General features: G+C 35.3%; 1 long non-coding RNA gene across 1 annotated transcript in view; it reads right to left on the minus strand.

The window, feature by feature from the left end:
• Nucleotides 1-250: 250 nt before the first annotated feature.
• The window catches only part of LOC118014773, a 29,578-nt gene continuing 13,080 nt past the window's right edge, over nt 251-16,748 (minus strand). Inside the window, exons 3-4 of the long non-coding RNA XR_004680375.1 lie at nt 398-439; nt 251-279 (exon numbers count right to left, since the gene is read on the minus strand). This is a non-coding gene — a long non-coding RNA (uncharacterized LOC118014773). The remainder of the gene's footprint in view (nt 280-397; nt 440-16,748) is intronic.

The following is a 16,748-nucleotide window of genomic DNA, read 5'->3' on the forward strand; positions in this document are numbered from 1 at the left end:
TAATGCCTACCCAAAATCTCAGTGACTTGTCATAAATAAAAGTGTGTATATATGTGGTATGTATATACATGCACACATATATGTATACACACACACATACACACAGAAGTTTTTCCTAACCAGTACAAAGTCCAATGTGATGTTTCTTATTGGATGATTCTCCTGAACAGCTCCCTTTCAAAAGGTAATTTCAGAGATTGTTGCTTTTTTTTTACCTTTCTTTGCCACCATTCACCAGGTAATCAGACTCCTGAGCTGGATCCCATGCAACTGGCCAGCCTATAGAAAGAGAAAAAGAAGCACAGAGAATCGTGTGGGGATTTTAGAGACAGAAAGGGAAGTAATTACATCACTTAGTAACCACATTGTATTGACCGGAAATATTTACATGATTTACCTGGATAGAAGGAGTCTAGGGAAATATATCTTTATTGGGGCTCTGGAGGAAAACAAAATAATGCATTAAACACAGCATTGCCCCCTGGTACATATATATATGACATATATTTATGTAAATACATTTACAAATCATTTACATATTCCCTAGTCCTTGCCTCAAAATGTCTAGACTAAAATAGACTAAACTATTTCTCACTAATTCTACTCCAAAGTTATTTCTAATTACTACTTTCAATTAGTGTGAATTGCCTTCTGTATAGGAAAATTTAAAAAAAATAATCATGATTTCATTGTTTTATATGATTTTACTATGTAATCTAAAAAGCAATTAAACTGTGAAATAAGCAAAACATAAGATATAATGATAGCTTAAAAAATATAAGTACAGGGGCATCTGGGTGGCTCAGTGGGTTAAGCGTCTGCCTTTGGCTCAGGTCATGTCAGGGTCCTGGGAACAAGCCCACTTAGGGCCTCCCTGCTCAGTGGGGAGTCTGCTTCTCCCTCTCCCTCTGCCTCTTCCTCCCCACCCCCCTTGTACTCTGGCTTGTTCTCTCTGACTCTCTCAAATAAATAATTAAATAAATAAGGAAGTACGTAATTTCAAAGACTGGTCAATTTACTTTTTTCTTTACATTTCGCTGTATCGTGATATTGAATCAACTAATCTGCCCTATCTCCTTTCAGAGTTCAACCCCTACTGTTGATACTGGTCTCATGAAAACTAATTAGTATATCTCCATATCAACAGTAACTAATTTCTGAAACCTTTGATACAAATAGCTTTCCATCTGTCCTGGGAATAACATGTTTTTATTCACGTACATGCAAGAGATAAGAAAGAAGCTTCAAGAATCCTGGATTACGTTGTGGTTGTATGGAATGAAGAGGCTGTCTACACTATCTGAATACTTCTGGTTTACGGGAAGTGGGGGCTGGAAGAGGAGCATCCATATGCGTTTCCAAAGGCTTCCTATTGAGCATCTTTGCATGTACTTGCAAATATACTAGATTGTACTGGCAAGCCCCCCCAAAGAGTGTAGAATCAACATGAAGTGACTAAAATCAGACCATGTTTAATTATTACAACATTTTGATCTCTTCCATTCTATCACGGAATGATAGAATCTTTCATACTGAGTCTCTTCTTTCAAGAAATATCTGAATCCGGGCGCCTGGGTGGCTCAGTTGGTTAAGCGACTGCCTTCGGCTCAGGTCATGATCCTGGAGTCCCGGGATCGAGTCCCGCATCGGGCTCTCTGCTCGGCAGGGAGTGTGCTTCTCCCTCTGACCCTCCTCCCTCTCATGCTCTCTCTCTATCTCATTCTCTCTCTCAAATAAATAAAATCTTTAAAAAAAAAAAAAAAAAAAGAAATATCTGAATCCTCTTTTAACAGACTTGCCTGATTGAGTCGGGCCTACCCAGGATACTCTCCCTTTTGATTAACTCAAAGTCCATCTGCTATGGGACTTCAGCAGCATTTAGACTAGATCGGCAGATCAGAGAATCAAGGCTGGATAGAGAAGGAATGAAAACAGGGGAGAGTGGGTAGATATGGAAAAATGAATATGGCATGGAATTAAAAAGTACAGGCATACCTCGTTTTTTTGCACTGTGCTTTATTACACTTCGTACATATTGTGGTTGTCACAAATTGGAGGTCTGTGGCAATCCTGCATCAAGCAAGTCTATCAGAACTGCTTTTCCAGTAGCATCTGCTCACTTCGTGTTTCTATGTTACATTTTGATAATTCTCATAATATTTCAAACTTTTTCATTATTATTATATTTATTATTATATTTGTTCTGGTGATCTGCAATCAGGGATTATGATGTGTTGAAAGCTCAAATAATAGCATTTTAAAGCAATATTTATTAAGGCATGCTCATTTTTTGTAGACATAATGCTATTGCACACTTAATAGACTATAGCATAGTATAAACATAACTTCAATATACACTCGGAAACAAAAAAAATATTTGAATCACTTTATTGCAATTTCACCTTATTACAGCGGTCTGGAACTGAACCTGCAATATCTCCAAGGTATGCCTGTGATGAGAGAGGAGAGAGATGGGGAAAGATAGAGGGAAATGCTGAAGTGATGTCTTCGGTAGGCAAGAAAAGCTAGGATTCAGAAGATAAATTAAGGGTCTGGCCTTAGAGAGGAACATAAATAATTCATCATAATAATAGCAGGAACATATGGACATAATAATAATAATAGCTGAGCATATGGGCATCATTATAGGTAAGTGGGTAAATGTGGTGTGGGGGGCTGAGGAAGTGCTCTTTGGCAAGGTCATTTTTTAGACAAGGTTTTCCGAAGGTGGCAAGTATCTAATTAAGGAAGTGCTCCCAGGAGAAAGCTGCTGGGAGTTGGGAAAGGAGGACAGAGAAGAAGCCGCCAAGCAAATGTGCAATGTTGGCAGTGTTTCCAAGAGTAGCTTCGGGATGATCCTACAGGGAAATACCAGAGGGTAAATTTTATTTCAGAATTTCTGATGGTGAAAGCATAATGTGTCTGCTGCTTATGCTATTTCTTTTGTTTCTGTTCTTTCTGTTTCTGTTGGCAGGCAAGGTCGCATGGGCTTTTTATTTTTTTAGCAGAGTTAGCAAAATCCAAGAATCCAGCACTTAGTGGCCCCATGGATGTCCAGACAGAGCACAAGGCATCCACGTGGCCGGGGTGGATTATTACAGGAGCAATGAAGGACTAATCTGACAGAAGTGATGGCAGCTTCCTGGTCACGAAGAAGCAGCTGCTGCCACTGTTCCCTCCTTTAAGCTTTGGAACATGGATTATTGCTCCTGAAATACTCTTCTTCCCCACTTCTCTGGCCCACCCACTGGCTCTACAGGACTTCTAATCACTTGTAACAAATCTTGAACTGTTTGCCTTGGCTAAAATGGATTCAATTCTCTAACAAATACAGATATTTGTATTAGAATCTGCTCCAGTGATATACATAGTATCTTCTTCACTCTTAAAAATACTTTAATTTGGATGGTAAATTAGATCATCAGCAAAACCCATATTCCTCTAGTTCTTCAGTCTATACTTGTTAATTGTCAGACAGTGTATCTTTACTGAACATATTTCAAGGATTGTAACAGGAAGACTGGGCTGTAGAATATACTGGGACCTCAAAATTTACGGATAGAAGGGAGAGCAGCTGGGAGGTAGGCCTTGAGGAACTGCCTGAGAATCAAGACTAAATTTGAAAAATGGCTACACTATTAGAATAAATTGAGAATATCAAAAGCAGAGGTGGAAACCACCTTAACTAAAGGACTGAATCTAACCTCACCAAAAAAGGTATATAATTACAGCAGGGGTCCACTGATGTGCTGAACCAAGATACCATATCCTTTAGGTGGCATTCATACCAAAATGTTTGATTTCAAGACTGAGAAAACAATCAGAAAAAGGCAAATCAAGGGAAATTAAGCAAAACAAAACAAACATATATTAAAACAAAACTAAAGCTGTCCTGGACTCTCCAAAAATGTCAATTTCATGAAATATTTAGAACAAGAAGAGCCAGAGAAAGTCTATATCAAAGAGACCAATGAAATATGACAACTGAAAGAAGGTATGCTAATTAGATTCTGGATTATTAAAAACATAGTCAAATAATACAGGTTTAAGGATATTATTAAGACAGATGCATTTTTAATGTGGATCTTATTTTTGATAACAGTATTGTATCAACATTAATTTTTTAACATAATAAATATAATGTAGTTATGATCCATTTTTAGGAAATATATGCCAAAACATTTAAGAGTGAAAATCTTGATATATGCAACTCTCAAATACATACACATACACACAGACATGTACAAACACAGACACTAACCCACACACACATACAAAGGCACACACACGTGCACGCACACACACTGAAAGTTCAAATGAGGAAAATTGTTAAAAACTGATGGGTATGGGTGAAGAGTATATGCGTTTCATTGTACCATTTTTTTTTTTAAGATTTTATTTATTTATTTGAGAGAGAGAGAATGAGAGACAGAGAGCACGAGAGGGAAGAGGGCAGAGGGAGAAGCAGACCCCCTGCTGAGCAGGGAGCCCGATGTGGGACTCGATCCCAGGACTCCAGGATCATGACCTGAGCCGAAGGCAGTCGCTTAACCAACTGAGCCACCCAGGCGCCCATCATTGTACCATTTCTTGTAACTTTTCTGAGCTGTTAAAATTTTTCAAAATAAAACACTGGAAGAACAAAGATAATGTCAAAAGGTAGAACTCTATAAAATTAAAGTCACAACCACTAGGAAATACAATTTGTAATCTCATGTTTTACATAAAGTAATACCTAAAGAGCACCGGATCTTTGGTTCTCAAATATCCACCCAACTAATAAAAGTTATTTGAAAGAGTAAAAATTTCAAAATTACTTATTTATATTAATTTGAGCTGGACAATAAAATAAAACAAGGCAAAAAAATTCCCCTGTCATAACTTACGAAGCAGGTACAATTTCTGTTTACTTATGTGAGCAATGAGAGATAATTACCTCCACTTCCAGATTTCATTGTTGAAAAATTATATTTAAAATGTAGCTGTGCTTGTTACCTGGGTTTTGAGTGCACAAGCTTTCATGTTACTTTTATTCTTAATATACTATGTATACTGCATGGAGCACTGGGTGTTATACACAAACAATGAATCATGGAACACTACTAATGTATGGTGACTAACATAATAAAATTAAATTAAAAAAAATACTATGTATATTGAAGTAAATATTTTAAATAGTAAAACTATTGATACTGTTATTCACATATTTATATTAATGTATAAATAATTATTTAAACAAATATTGTAAGACCAGTATGTGCATCATCCATCTTAAATTAACATTCTTCCCATTTCTTACATAGACAGAACACAAAGTATTAGAAAATTCTACTTGTCTCATTTTTATTTTCTCTGAAATTATGTCCTATATTTCACCACATTTGAAGTTCTTTGTTTTAAGGAGTTATACGCATTTAAAAATCAATTTAAACTGAATGTTAGACTTTATGAAAAGTCCTATAATGGGAGGTACAGTATGTTTCTGTGATATTTTCATTAATTTCCTTAAAAGCCAAACATGGTACTGGCTCATTTCACTAAAAAGTCACTTGCATTTTTTCTTAAACTAGAAACACAATAGGTCTGAAGTCCTTAAGGGAATCTTAATTCTATGAAGAAACTAAAGATATTTCTATGGAAACAAGCGTTAGCTTCTGGGAAAGTTGTAAATCAGAGTCTTTTGTGTGGAAAGATAGATTTGGATTTTCTAACACACAGCTGTCAGGTTACCAAAGTAGCTGATTTTTTGAAGTTTACAATTTTGACAGGATCAATTATTTTGCACTTTCTACTTTTCTCAAACTTAAAATAAATGTTTGATTCAAAAATAAGTATTCAGCAGTCAAAGATACAGAGCAAAAGCTAGGAACAGGAAAAGCCAATTAGTGAAAGTACATTAAAACCAAACAACAATACCAAAACTAAAAGAACAAGGTGGTTAAGGCAGAGGCAGAGCAAATAAAGACAAAAAGTAAAAGAACCAGTTCCCCATTTAGTCCTAAATGTGCTTAGAAGAAAAATATTCCCTGTTATCTCTTTCCAATAATTATTTGCTGTACGAACCAGCTCTTTATATTCTAAAACAAAGAAACAGGGGATTACCTTTCTTAATTTTTCTGTCCCCCATTGCACTTAGAACAATGGCGTGCATTATTAGCAAGACCACCATGGCCCTGCATCAGTGGGATTTTACCTAGCCTCCTCTCTTTGGACATCTTCACCCAGGTCCCCTTGTTTTCTGTACTCTAACAGTGGTTTGAGTTCACATCCTGAATCATGCCATGTTGATGCAGAAGTGAGGCTTTGTACATGTTACCTCTGCCTGGCATGCCCTCTGTTTCTCCCCTCATGTTTTTGAGTTAAATCCAAACCGTGCTAACATATCAGCTTAATACCCTTCTTCTGAAGGTAATATTCTTTGACCCTGAAGTAGCCAAACCATCTCATTAAACATTCTCATACCAAACTAAATTTCCCTCATAACATTAATTGCAATGTTACACTTAATTGTGTAATTCTCTAAGATCCTAAGAACTGAATATTCTAAGATTAATATATATATTCACACACATATATATATATATATATTCCTCTTTAAACAGTATGACAAGAACAAGAACCATTTCTACCTTTGCTTACCATTGTTACCTTTTTTCTTTTTTAAAGTTTATTTATTTATTTATCTTTAGTAATCTCTACACCCAACGTGGGGCTTGAACTCATGACCCTGAGATCACGAGTTGCATACTCTTCCAACTGAGCTGGCCAGTTGCCCCTTACCATTGTTACCTTAATGTCTAGTTCAGTGAGTATCCAGCTCTTGAATCTGTGAAAAATGTCCCCATCACCCTTACCTTTCAGATTTTACCAAAAACAGGCAAAACTTGACCCCTATGTTTAGATTTCCTTCCAAACATGCCTTAATTTTCTATTAAATGTGTACATAAGCTTGAATTTACTTGCATTATGACATAAAGATAATAATGCATTCTGGTCCTGTTTGAACAGGGTTCACAATTCTGGGTAACAGAAAACACTCTAGCTATTTTAAGTACAAATGGTAATCTGGTGTTTAAACATTGTTGGTAGGACTGAGCAGCTTCCAGGTTCAACTTTCAGATCTTATACCACAAGAGACTCATGTAAGGAATTGGTATCTCTGTTACAGTCAGGAAGTTATGATCCCAGTGCTGATTCCAGGTTACACAAACTTAACCATGGCCTGATGATCAGAAGTCACCCCAGCTACCTTGACTGCCAGTCACTCTGCACCTGCAAGATGTGTTAGATCTGTCACTTCTCTTCCCACTAAAATCAGTTCCTCATTCAAATCTTGCACAAGACATTGACAGCCTATGTCAAGGGTTTCTGGGAAATGCAGATGTAGCTCAACGTTTTCCAGCCTCTATAGTACAGAAAAAAGGCATGAGCGGAGGAGATTTTAGCAGATGCTGAGTGATCTAAAACATGACTTGTTTTGAATTTCCTTGCACAAAAAAAAAAAAAAAAAAAGAATTGCCCATTATAAAACTTTTAAAATAAAGATAAAATTTTGAAATCTGGCTAATTATTTTTCACATATCCCAAGAAATTTTTTGTTCTGCTTAGTTAACACAGACATTTATATTTTCCACTTTGCCTCTTCAATCACAATTTAGGCTTATCAAACACAGAAAAGATTACTCTTTTCTCTGTTACTTCTATACATTAGCTTCACATCAGTTATGTGATTGTTTAAGGGAAAGGTATTTTGTCCTGATATATATATATTCAAATCCTCTTTTATTACTATGAAATATAAATATGAAAATAGTTAAAATTGCCTTCCTCCTTTCTTTTTTCCTCCCTCCCTTTATTTCTTTGTTCCTTCAACAAATACTATCTGACTTCTGTAAGTCAAGATCTAGGCTGAAGACTGGAAATATAAAAAGGAAACCAACACAATTCTTTTTATGCAATTTAGCCTAGCTGGGAAAACAGTTTAAATCACTATGTAAAAGTGTGATCGGAAATATAGATAATGAAAGTATAATATAATTATCAGTGGATTACTGCCAGCAAAACAAGTCCTATGAAAAGCAATTCAAGAGATGGACTTTAATACGGGGAATTGGCCACAAAGGTATTAGAAAAGCTGAGAAGGCAAAATGGGACTGTGTGTCAACCAAAGATGATCCATAGCAGGAAGATGCTATCGCTCTAGAATTGGAGGGACTGATGGAGCAAAGGGAATTATAAGAATCCATGGATGTGTGACCTGGTGAGAACCAACTGTAGTCTTGTAGGAGACATGCTAACTGGCAGAAACATTGCCCAGAGCAAAGAGGAAGAGGAGGAGAAATACCCTGTTTCTTCCTGCAAGCTTCCACTAGAGCTTCTATCAGCCAAACCAACTGGGAGATTTTTTTTTTTTTTGAAAAAGGAATAATGAAAATATGAATTTCAAGAGCTAAGACCTTTGAGATACACACTAGAACAAGGGAAGGACAGAAAGTGGAGCTGAAATGAAAAATGCAACTAACCAACAAAGGGTATTATGAAAGCATAGAACTGGTCTAGGAGTTCAGGGAGTGACCTTTAAATTGAGACCTACAGTTTGAACTTTAAATATATTGAGGAAGACTTGGGGGAAAGAGTGTCTCAGGCAGAGAGAACAGTATATCCAAATGCTTGAGAACAGAGAGTGGGGTAGTATTCTTTCTCTTTCCATTTTTTAAATCACTTTTTAGAGAATCAAAATATACCTTATATTAGAAGGAATAAGGCAAAACTTGTTCTTTTCTTGTCCCATGCATATTTATATCCATTTTATTAGTAATGATAAGTAATACTAAGACTTATTTTCTTAGCTCCTAAACATTAAAGAAGAGAGAGGAAGAAGAGGGAGAGGGAGAAGAAGAAAAGGAAAGTGAGCCTCTTTTCAAATTCCTTAAAAATATGTATTTCGCCTGTATCTGTATGTAGCACATACATATTTCTTTGACCTCTTTTGTGGTTTACTGATGCATGATAATCATTTCCAAGTAGTCTCTGATGTTCTGTTTACAGCATCTAATTACTCTGAATCTTCGCCAATAAATTTTTATCATTTCCCTCAGGAAATAAATAAGGACTAATTAAAATGTGGTAACTTATTCTATTGATTATTTTTACTACATTCCTCCTTTATATGCCATGGCAGAGGCAATGATATATATAGGAAAGTGGCTTCCATAATAAATAGTAAATTTCATCAGAGTAGATAATTTAGAACAGCAATTGTGTTCTACTGAAGAACCATAAATCCTTGCCTATAGTTCCCAGTAGAGTGATATTTTAAATACATGGTTTTATCATCATCCCCAAAGTTTTTCCAACTATCACTCATAAATTTTAGGTTTTGAAGTCCACAGCATGGAACTAGGAGTAATAAATATGCATTCATACCTGGTTAGAGAATGTGGATGCTTGCTTTATTTCAATGTGGGCTTTTATTACATATGATCAGCACAAAATTATTTCTAAATTCCTTTCCCTTTTACTAGCCTTAATGTCAATGTTTGAGTGAGTTACTCAAAACTTGAACAGAGGATTCAGTAGAGTTCCAAAGCAGTGAGCTGTGTTGGCAAAAACCATTCTTTTCATGAACAATATTCTTGCTTGATGCTCAAAGCACAAGGCAATCAGCACATCTCCTGAGAACTCCACCAAAGTCAATCACCCTTTCTCCTCAAAAAGAGAAAGCTACCTTTTAAAAGGCACTTTTAGTTATAAAAACTCCCACTAGTAAAATGGAGCATTTCTCTAGATGTCACTTTTACTAGATTAAAAAAAATCAGAACATGGCTGAAATGAATGCTAATGAGGAAGTATTTTTTGTTAGAAACTTCCTCATGACTGGAAAAATTGATATGACAATAAACATAATCCTGTGCCCCAACTGAGAGCACTTACTAGAAGAAAAAATATATAACCCTTAGATTAGGGGAAAACAATTTAATATTTGTTGGCAAGAGTATACAAAAACTGATATTTAAGAATTACTGATGGCAATTTAAACTAGGAAAAAAAACATATTTTCCTCTAGTTAAAAAGAAACACAAGCAAACAAAACAAAACAAAATGTGTAGAGAACTAAAAAAATTGCAGCACTTATCTTGGTGACTAGTCCAAAGGAAATTATAAAGATTCAAAACAAAATTCACTAAAAGTAACTGTGGTAAGGAGAGCTAGTTGTATGGTGCTTTTAGTTATGTTATGCTTTTATTATTTATATTTCTAAACTGAAGTAAAACAGGCATTCATAAAAATGCACAAATCTTAAGTGTACAGCATTATGACCTTTTGCATATATGTACAATCATGTAACAGCCACCCAGATTAAGAAAAAGAATATTTCCAAAACAGCAGCTCTCCCTTTACCAAAGAGTAACATGTCCTCAGAGTTAACCATTTTTCTGATTTTCACCATCAAAGATTAGTTCTTGAACTTCATATAAGTGGACTTTTTTCTGTATTAATTCTTCCACTGAATGTTGTCTATATGTTTCATGCCTGTTTTGTTTGAATGGATAAGGTTTGTTCTTTTTAATTGTACTGAGTATTCCATTTGCTGAGTAGACTGCAATTTATTTACAAATTCTACACTTTATGGAAATTCAGGTTGCATCTAGTTGGGGCAGGTAGTGACTTTTAACAGATTACAAAATTTATAAAACCTAAGTGTTCAAAAATAGGCCAATTTTAAGATACAATATAATGGATTCTTATAAAATCAGAAAAATAGATAAATATAAAAACTTTGTAGGAACATGGAAAATGTTAAGATAAGCCAAATACTAAATTGAATCTAACTTATGAATATAACTATATAAAAATTATGTGCTCAAATGAAAATAAACTGGAAGATTACATAGATATACATATATATATATATGAAATCAATTTTTTAGCATGGTTGGGTTATATGTTATATAATAAAAGTAATTCTAATAGTTTTTTTGCAATAAGTGCATTTTAAGATTTAACAACTTTGTTGACATAACATTTATATATACTTAAATTCATCCATTTAAAATATGTAGTTCAAGGGGATTAAAGAGTACATTTAAAAAAAAAAATGAAGTCCTGCTAAGTTTGAAGGTAAGTAAATGTTTAACTTTACAAGTAACTTCCAAAATCTTTTCCAAAACGGCTACACCATTTTACAATCCTAACAATATATGAGTTCTAGTTGCTTTACATCACTGCAAACACTTATTATTAATCTTTAATGTTAGCCATTCTCAGGGGTTCATGTTGGGGTTAATATAGAGTATGAAATCAGCCATAGTACCTGGCTTGCCAAAATGTAACATGGAGGCCGCTGAGGGCAGGGAAGTTTTCGGAGAAGGGCGTGGGCCTTTGGAATGTCGAGGCCCAAGTGACCACTTTGATGGGGGAATGCCGCAGGGAGTTGCCTTCCCTGAAGCTTTCTTAGCCCAAACGGCCGCCCTGTGATCCAAGATGTGTGCATTGTCCTAGGCTATGTTTAGCAGAACTCACAGAACACGCAGATTAGCATATTGTATCTTTCCGGAAAACAGATCCTCCTGGTACCAGTAAGAAGACCCCTTGTTACACATCACGTGCTTGAGAACCAGTGATAAGGATTTGTGATTATCCTGAAGGACCACTAAAAGCAGGAGCAAAGAAGAGCAAAGGGTCTTTGTCTCTGAGCATTGACCCCCCTTGCCTTCTCCTCTCTTTCATAGCAAAGTTTGGAGTCATCTTTCATCCATCAGTACAGGGATTGCTGGCCATTCCTGGCAGGTTCACACCATAAGAGACATCTCATCTGGGTTTTAATTTTTACTTCTCATAGTAACTAATGGCTTTGAACATCTTTTCATGGCCTTTTTTTTTTTCATTTAAATTCAATTAAAAAAAAAGATTTATTTTAGAGAGAGAGAGTGAGCAGGGGGAGGGGCAGAGAGGGAGAGAAGCAGACTCCTTGCTGAGTGTGGAGTCTGATGGGGGGTTCAATCTCACAACCCATGAGATCATGACCTGAGCTGAAATCAAGAGTTGGATGCTTAACTGACCGAGCCACCCAGGCGCCCCTTTCATGGTCCATTTTTAAAATGCATTATTTTTCTTATTATTGAGTTGTAAAATTCTGAATAATTTTTTTTGTTATATATATATATATATATATTTTCTCCCTCTCTGTAGCTTGTCTGTTTTATTTCCCTAATGGTAGTTTTTGAAGTGCAGAAAATTTAAATTTTTATAAAATGCAGTTCATCATTATTTTTCTTTTTCTGTTTTTCCTTTTGGTCCTAATTAGGAAAACTTTGCCTACTCTAAATTTGTAAAGATTTTCTTCTATGTGGTCTTCTTACTTTTAGGTTTATAATCCATTTAAAATTCTATTTTGAGGGTTCTTGGGTGGCTCAGTTTGCTAAGTGACCGACTCTTGGTTTTGGCTCAAGTCATGATCTCAGGGTTGTGAAATGAGTAGCATGTTGGGCTCTGCACTCAGCAGGGAGTCGGCTTGAGATTCTCTCTCTCCCTCTGTCCCTACCCCTGCTCTCTGTCTCTCTCTCTCAAAATGAATAAATAAATAAATCTTTTAAAAAATGTCTATTTTGTGAATTAGGCAATGTGAGAGAAAGTGGTTTTAAAAATGCAGTATGAAGTTATTCAACCACATTTCTTGAAAAAAAAATTAAATTTAATCATAACACTTTTGCTGAAAACCTATTAAAAATGTACATATACAGTCTATGTTTGAGCTCTGTATTCTGCTATGCTGCTATATATGTCTATATAAATGATTCTTAAAACTGCAAAAGTGATTCTAGAAATATGGAAGCCTTTAGTGATCCCTCAGAAACTTCAAGAAGTCCATAAAGTCTTCCTAATAAAATTAAGAAATTATTTGCCCTTCTTACTGTTAGTTACACTAGTAATGCAAAAAAAGAAAAAAATGCTGGGTAAAATTGATCATGTCTTAGTTCAAATTGAGAAAGTAGCATGAAACTGTATCAATATTCTTTGCATCTTCACAACCACACATTCCCAAAGGGGAAAAAATGCTCAACCCTATACTAAACTTTTTTTTTTTTTTTTTTTATAATTCTATGGGAGAAATGGGAAGTACTCACAAAACAGTTCTGCTGCATACAAAGAGATGCTGTTTGTCTCAAGGAAAAGTACTGGTGTAATGGTTAAAGTTCACAGCTAAACTAATTGTTTCTTCATGGAACATTGTTTTTACTTGAAAAGATAATTGGCAGAGAAACCAGGATTATTTAAACTTAGGTATTTGGCAACATTTCCCTCTGGATGCAAAAATTTTTTGTTTGCTTAGTATTCAGGAATTTAATTATAATGTGCATTGGCATGGCTTTCTTTGGTTTTATCTGTTTGTGGTTTGCTCGACTTATTGTATCTGTAGATTTGTATCTCTCATCAAATTCAGAAAGGTTTTAGTCATTATTTCCTTTAAAAAAAATATTTACTTATTTATTTTAGAGCAGGGTAGGGGCAGAGGGAGAGGGGAGGGGAGAGAATCCCAAGCAGACTGAGCACAAAGCCTGATGTGGAGCTCAATCTCACGACCCTGAGATGATGACCTGAGCCAAAATCAAGAGTTGGTTGCTTAACTAACTGAGCCACCCAGGCATCCCTTAGCCATTACTTCTTTGAATAATCTTGTAGCTCCACTCCTTCTCTTTCCCTTGTAATACTTCTATGATATGACCATTGGATCTTTTGGGTTTTCTTCTGGGACTCTATACATTTTCAATCTGCGTACTCTCTCTTGTTCAGATTAAGTGAATTCCACTGACCTGTTCTCAAGGTCATCTAATCTATACTTTGTCATCCCTGTTCTAATATTGAGACCAACCAGGAGGATTTTTCTAGTTTCTATTATGTTTTTCAGTGTTATACTTTTTTTTTTTTTTTTGTAAATTCTCTTTTTTTTCAGAGAACTTGTCATTCATTACTGAAGTATTATGTATAATAGCTGCTTTGAAATTCTTGACAGATAATTCCAACATTTGATTCATTTGGTTTTGGTGTCAATAGATTGTCTTCTCTTATTTAGTTGTAATGTTCCTGGATCTTATTATGATGGGTGATTTTTAAAAATTTTATCTTCTGCCTTATGTGAAGAGACTTTGGGTCCTATTTAAATCTTTTATTTTAGCAGGCTCTTATTGGTTTGGATTTAGCACACATGTCCTAGCCTACTTTTGTGGGCTGTGGTTCCAATGACTATTTCATTTTCAGAACTTTTGTTTTTGATCTGTTTGGTTTATCTAGTGCAATCGGGGTTTCTACTTATCCTTGCTGGTGCTGCTGGTCATTCAATAAATAATAATTGAGCAATTATCTAGGAATATGTCCTAGGCAATGGACACCCAGTAGTAAATAAGGCAGCAAGATGCCCCTCCTTTGGGGTCTAATGTTGAAGTGGAAGAAACAAAATACATATGTAAATAAACAAATAATTGAGGGAATAGCTGAGGGAGAAAGAACCTACTTTAGAGGATTTGGTATGAAATGGACTCTCTGAGGAAAGCAAATTGGAACTGAAACCTGAATAAGAAGAGCCCAAATATGCGACAAATTTGGGAAAGATCATTCTAGGCAGAGGCAATGATATGCAAATGTCTGAAAGTAGACAGAATTTGGCATGATTCTTATCAGGTAATGACTATGAACAGTTGGGTCTCAATCCTACTGGAAAGCCTCTGAAACTCAGAATTGTCCTTTCAGAGAATAAAAGAGAAGGAACATATGTTGACAAATCACAAATCCCATCTCCTGAGGGCAAGCCCCATTTCATGAATTGCCTGCAGATCTATATGTAACTATGCACAGCCAAGCAAGATCCTATGTTGCATAATCATAAAAACAAAAAGAAGGGAGAAGGATCACAACTGAATTATGGGATAATTTTCCTAGCTTCAAACATCCTTTGACATTAAAAAGTGGTAACATATCATACAAGAATATTCAGGGACACTTAGAGAAAATCTATTTAGAATTGTTCTACTGGTTAAAATATTAAAGTTTCCTACTTTATTGCAAAAATTCCCCAAGTCAGACAAGTCACATACATTTTATTTCCTATTTATCAGCTAAGTATGCTAACTCACAGTAGAAATGGTCTTTATTAAATTACATTAGTTATCTTTGCATCAAACACTTGTAAGTTTTATGCAGTATAATCCCCAAACCATCTTAATTACTATGTAATCATACAAATTCAATAGGTATACATTGCATGATAAATCCTCATGACTGCCTGTGATTCACTTTTTGCAACATTCTTACCTTTTTGCAGTAGAATTTGTGAAGACATAAACATTTTATTGTATATTTTTCTATTTTCAAAGAAAATGAAAGGCACATGAAGTACTAATACCATGGACAAAAAAGTGCATTTCATAGGGGCGCCTGGGTGGTTCAGTCAGCTAAGCATCAAACTCTTGAATTCTGCTCCGTTCATGATCTCAGAGTCATGAGATTGAGCCCCAATGTCAGGCTTGAGAGCCTCTCCCTCTACCCCTCCCCCCACTCACACACTCTCTCAAATAAATAAATAAATAAATCTTTAAAAAAAATACATTTCATAAAGTTAATGTAACACTGGCCTATTATGCCCAAAGTAAGCATTCTTTTCAAACTATATACTTGAATTTTTAAAAATGTAAGTACATAAAAGAAATGTTACAGAATAGTGTTATGGGACATCTCTGGAAGTAGAATTTAGAAATTTGTCTTCTGAATGACTCACCAGCTGAGTAAACCTGAGCAAGGCATTTATTTTTTTTTAAATCTAAGTTACTACCTCTGTAATAAAGGGAAAATAATTATATCTAATCTTCAGGGTTACTTTTAGGATTAAAATAACATAATCCAACTTAAAGCACAATGGCTGGCACAATGTAAGTATTAAATGAATGTTAGCTGACTATTATTATTATCATTATTCATTTAGACATATTATACTCCCTTAAGTTTCCTGAGTATGACGATATGCACAGTATTTAAAACATTCTGAATACTCCAAAAGGTATGTAGTAATAATGGTCTCACCATTTCTAAAGGTTGCTGCAACTGGGGAAGGAAGCAAATACTGCTGTTGGTGTTTTTATGCCAACTAATAAACTTCATTCCTCAGAGGCTGACGGAGACATATAATCTGGTGTCTCAGTTGGTGAAGGTTTTCAGTGACTTTTCAGGAATTGTACAAAGGTCTACCTTTTATTAGGAAAATTGATCTTGCATCTTAAAGGTCAACAAAGTAAAGACTTGATTTTGGTTCCTAGGAATCCCACAAAATAAGCTGCATGTAAGATAGTTTATCTACTTTATGAGTTAACTCCATCTGTATTTGTACCTGTGATTTCTGGGAGCTTGTACATTTAGAACATGCACTTAAAATGCTAAGAACTTCAGCTGTAAGGAACAGAGTTTTAAAATTACAAAAGGTACTTTAAGAAAAGGCTTGTTTTAAGTCAACTGCACTCAGCAATAGAGGGTAAAAATGGTTCTGCTACAGAGCAGGTGGCAGAGTGGAATTTACTGGTATAGATGCATAGTGCCATTCCCTTTAGCTAGAGAAGACATGAATGGCCTCACATTCTGGCATCTAGCCAAGATCAAGAGCACTCTGCTGTCATATTCAACTTACCCATTCAGTTCAAGCACATTTCTCCAATGTTATAAAAATAAAAATTTAATGCACAAAGTTCCATGAAAGATGGCAG

This window comes from Mirounga leonina, unplaced genomic scaffold (genome assembly GCF_011800145.1).
Source record: "Mirounga leonina isolate KUSES-001 unplaced genomic scaffold, KU_Mleo_1.0 Mir_165, whole genome shotgun sequence".
NCBI lineage: Eukaryota > Metazoa > Chordata > Mammalia > Carnivora > Phocidae > Mirounga > Mirounga leonina.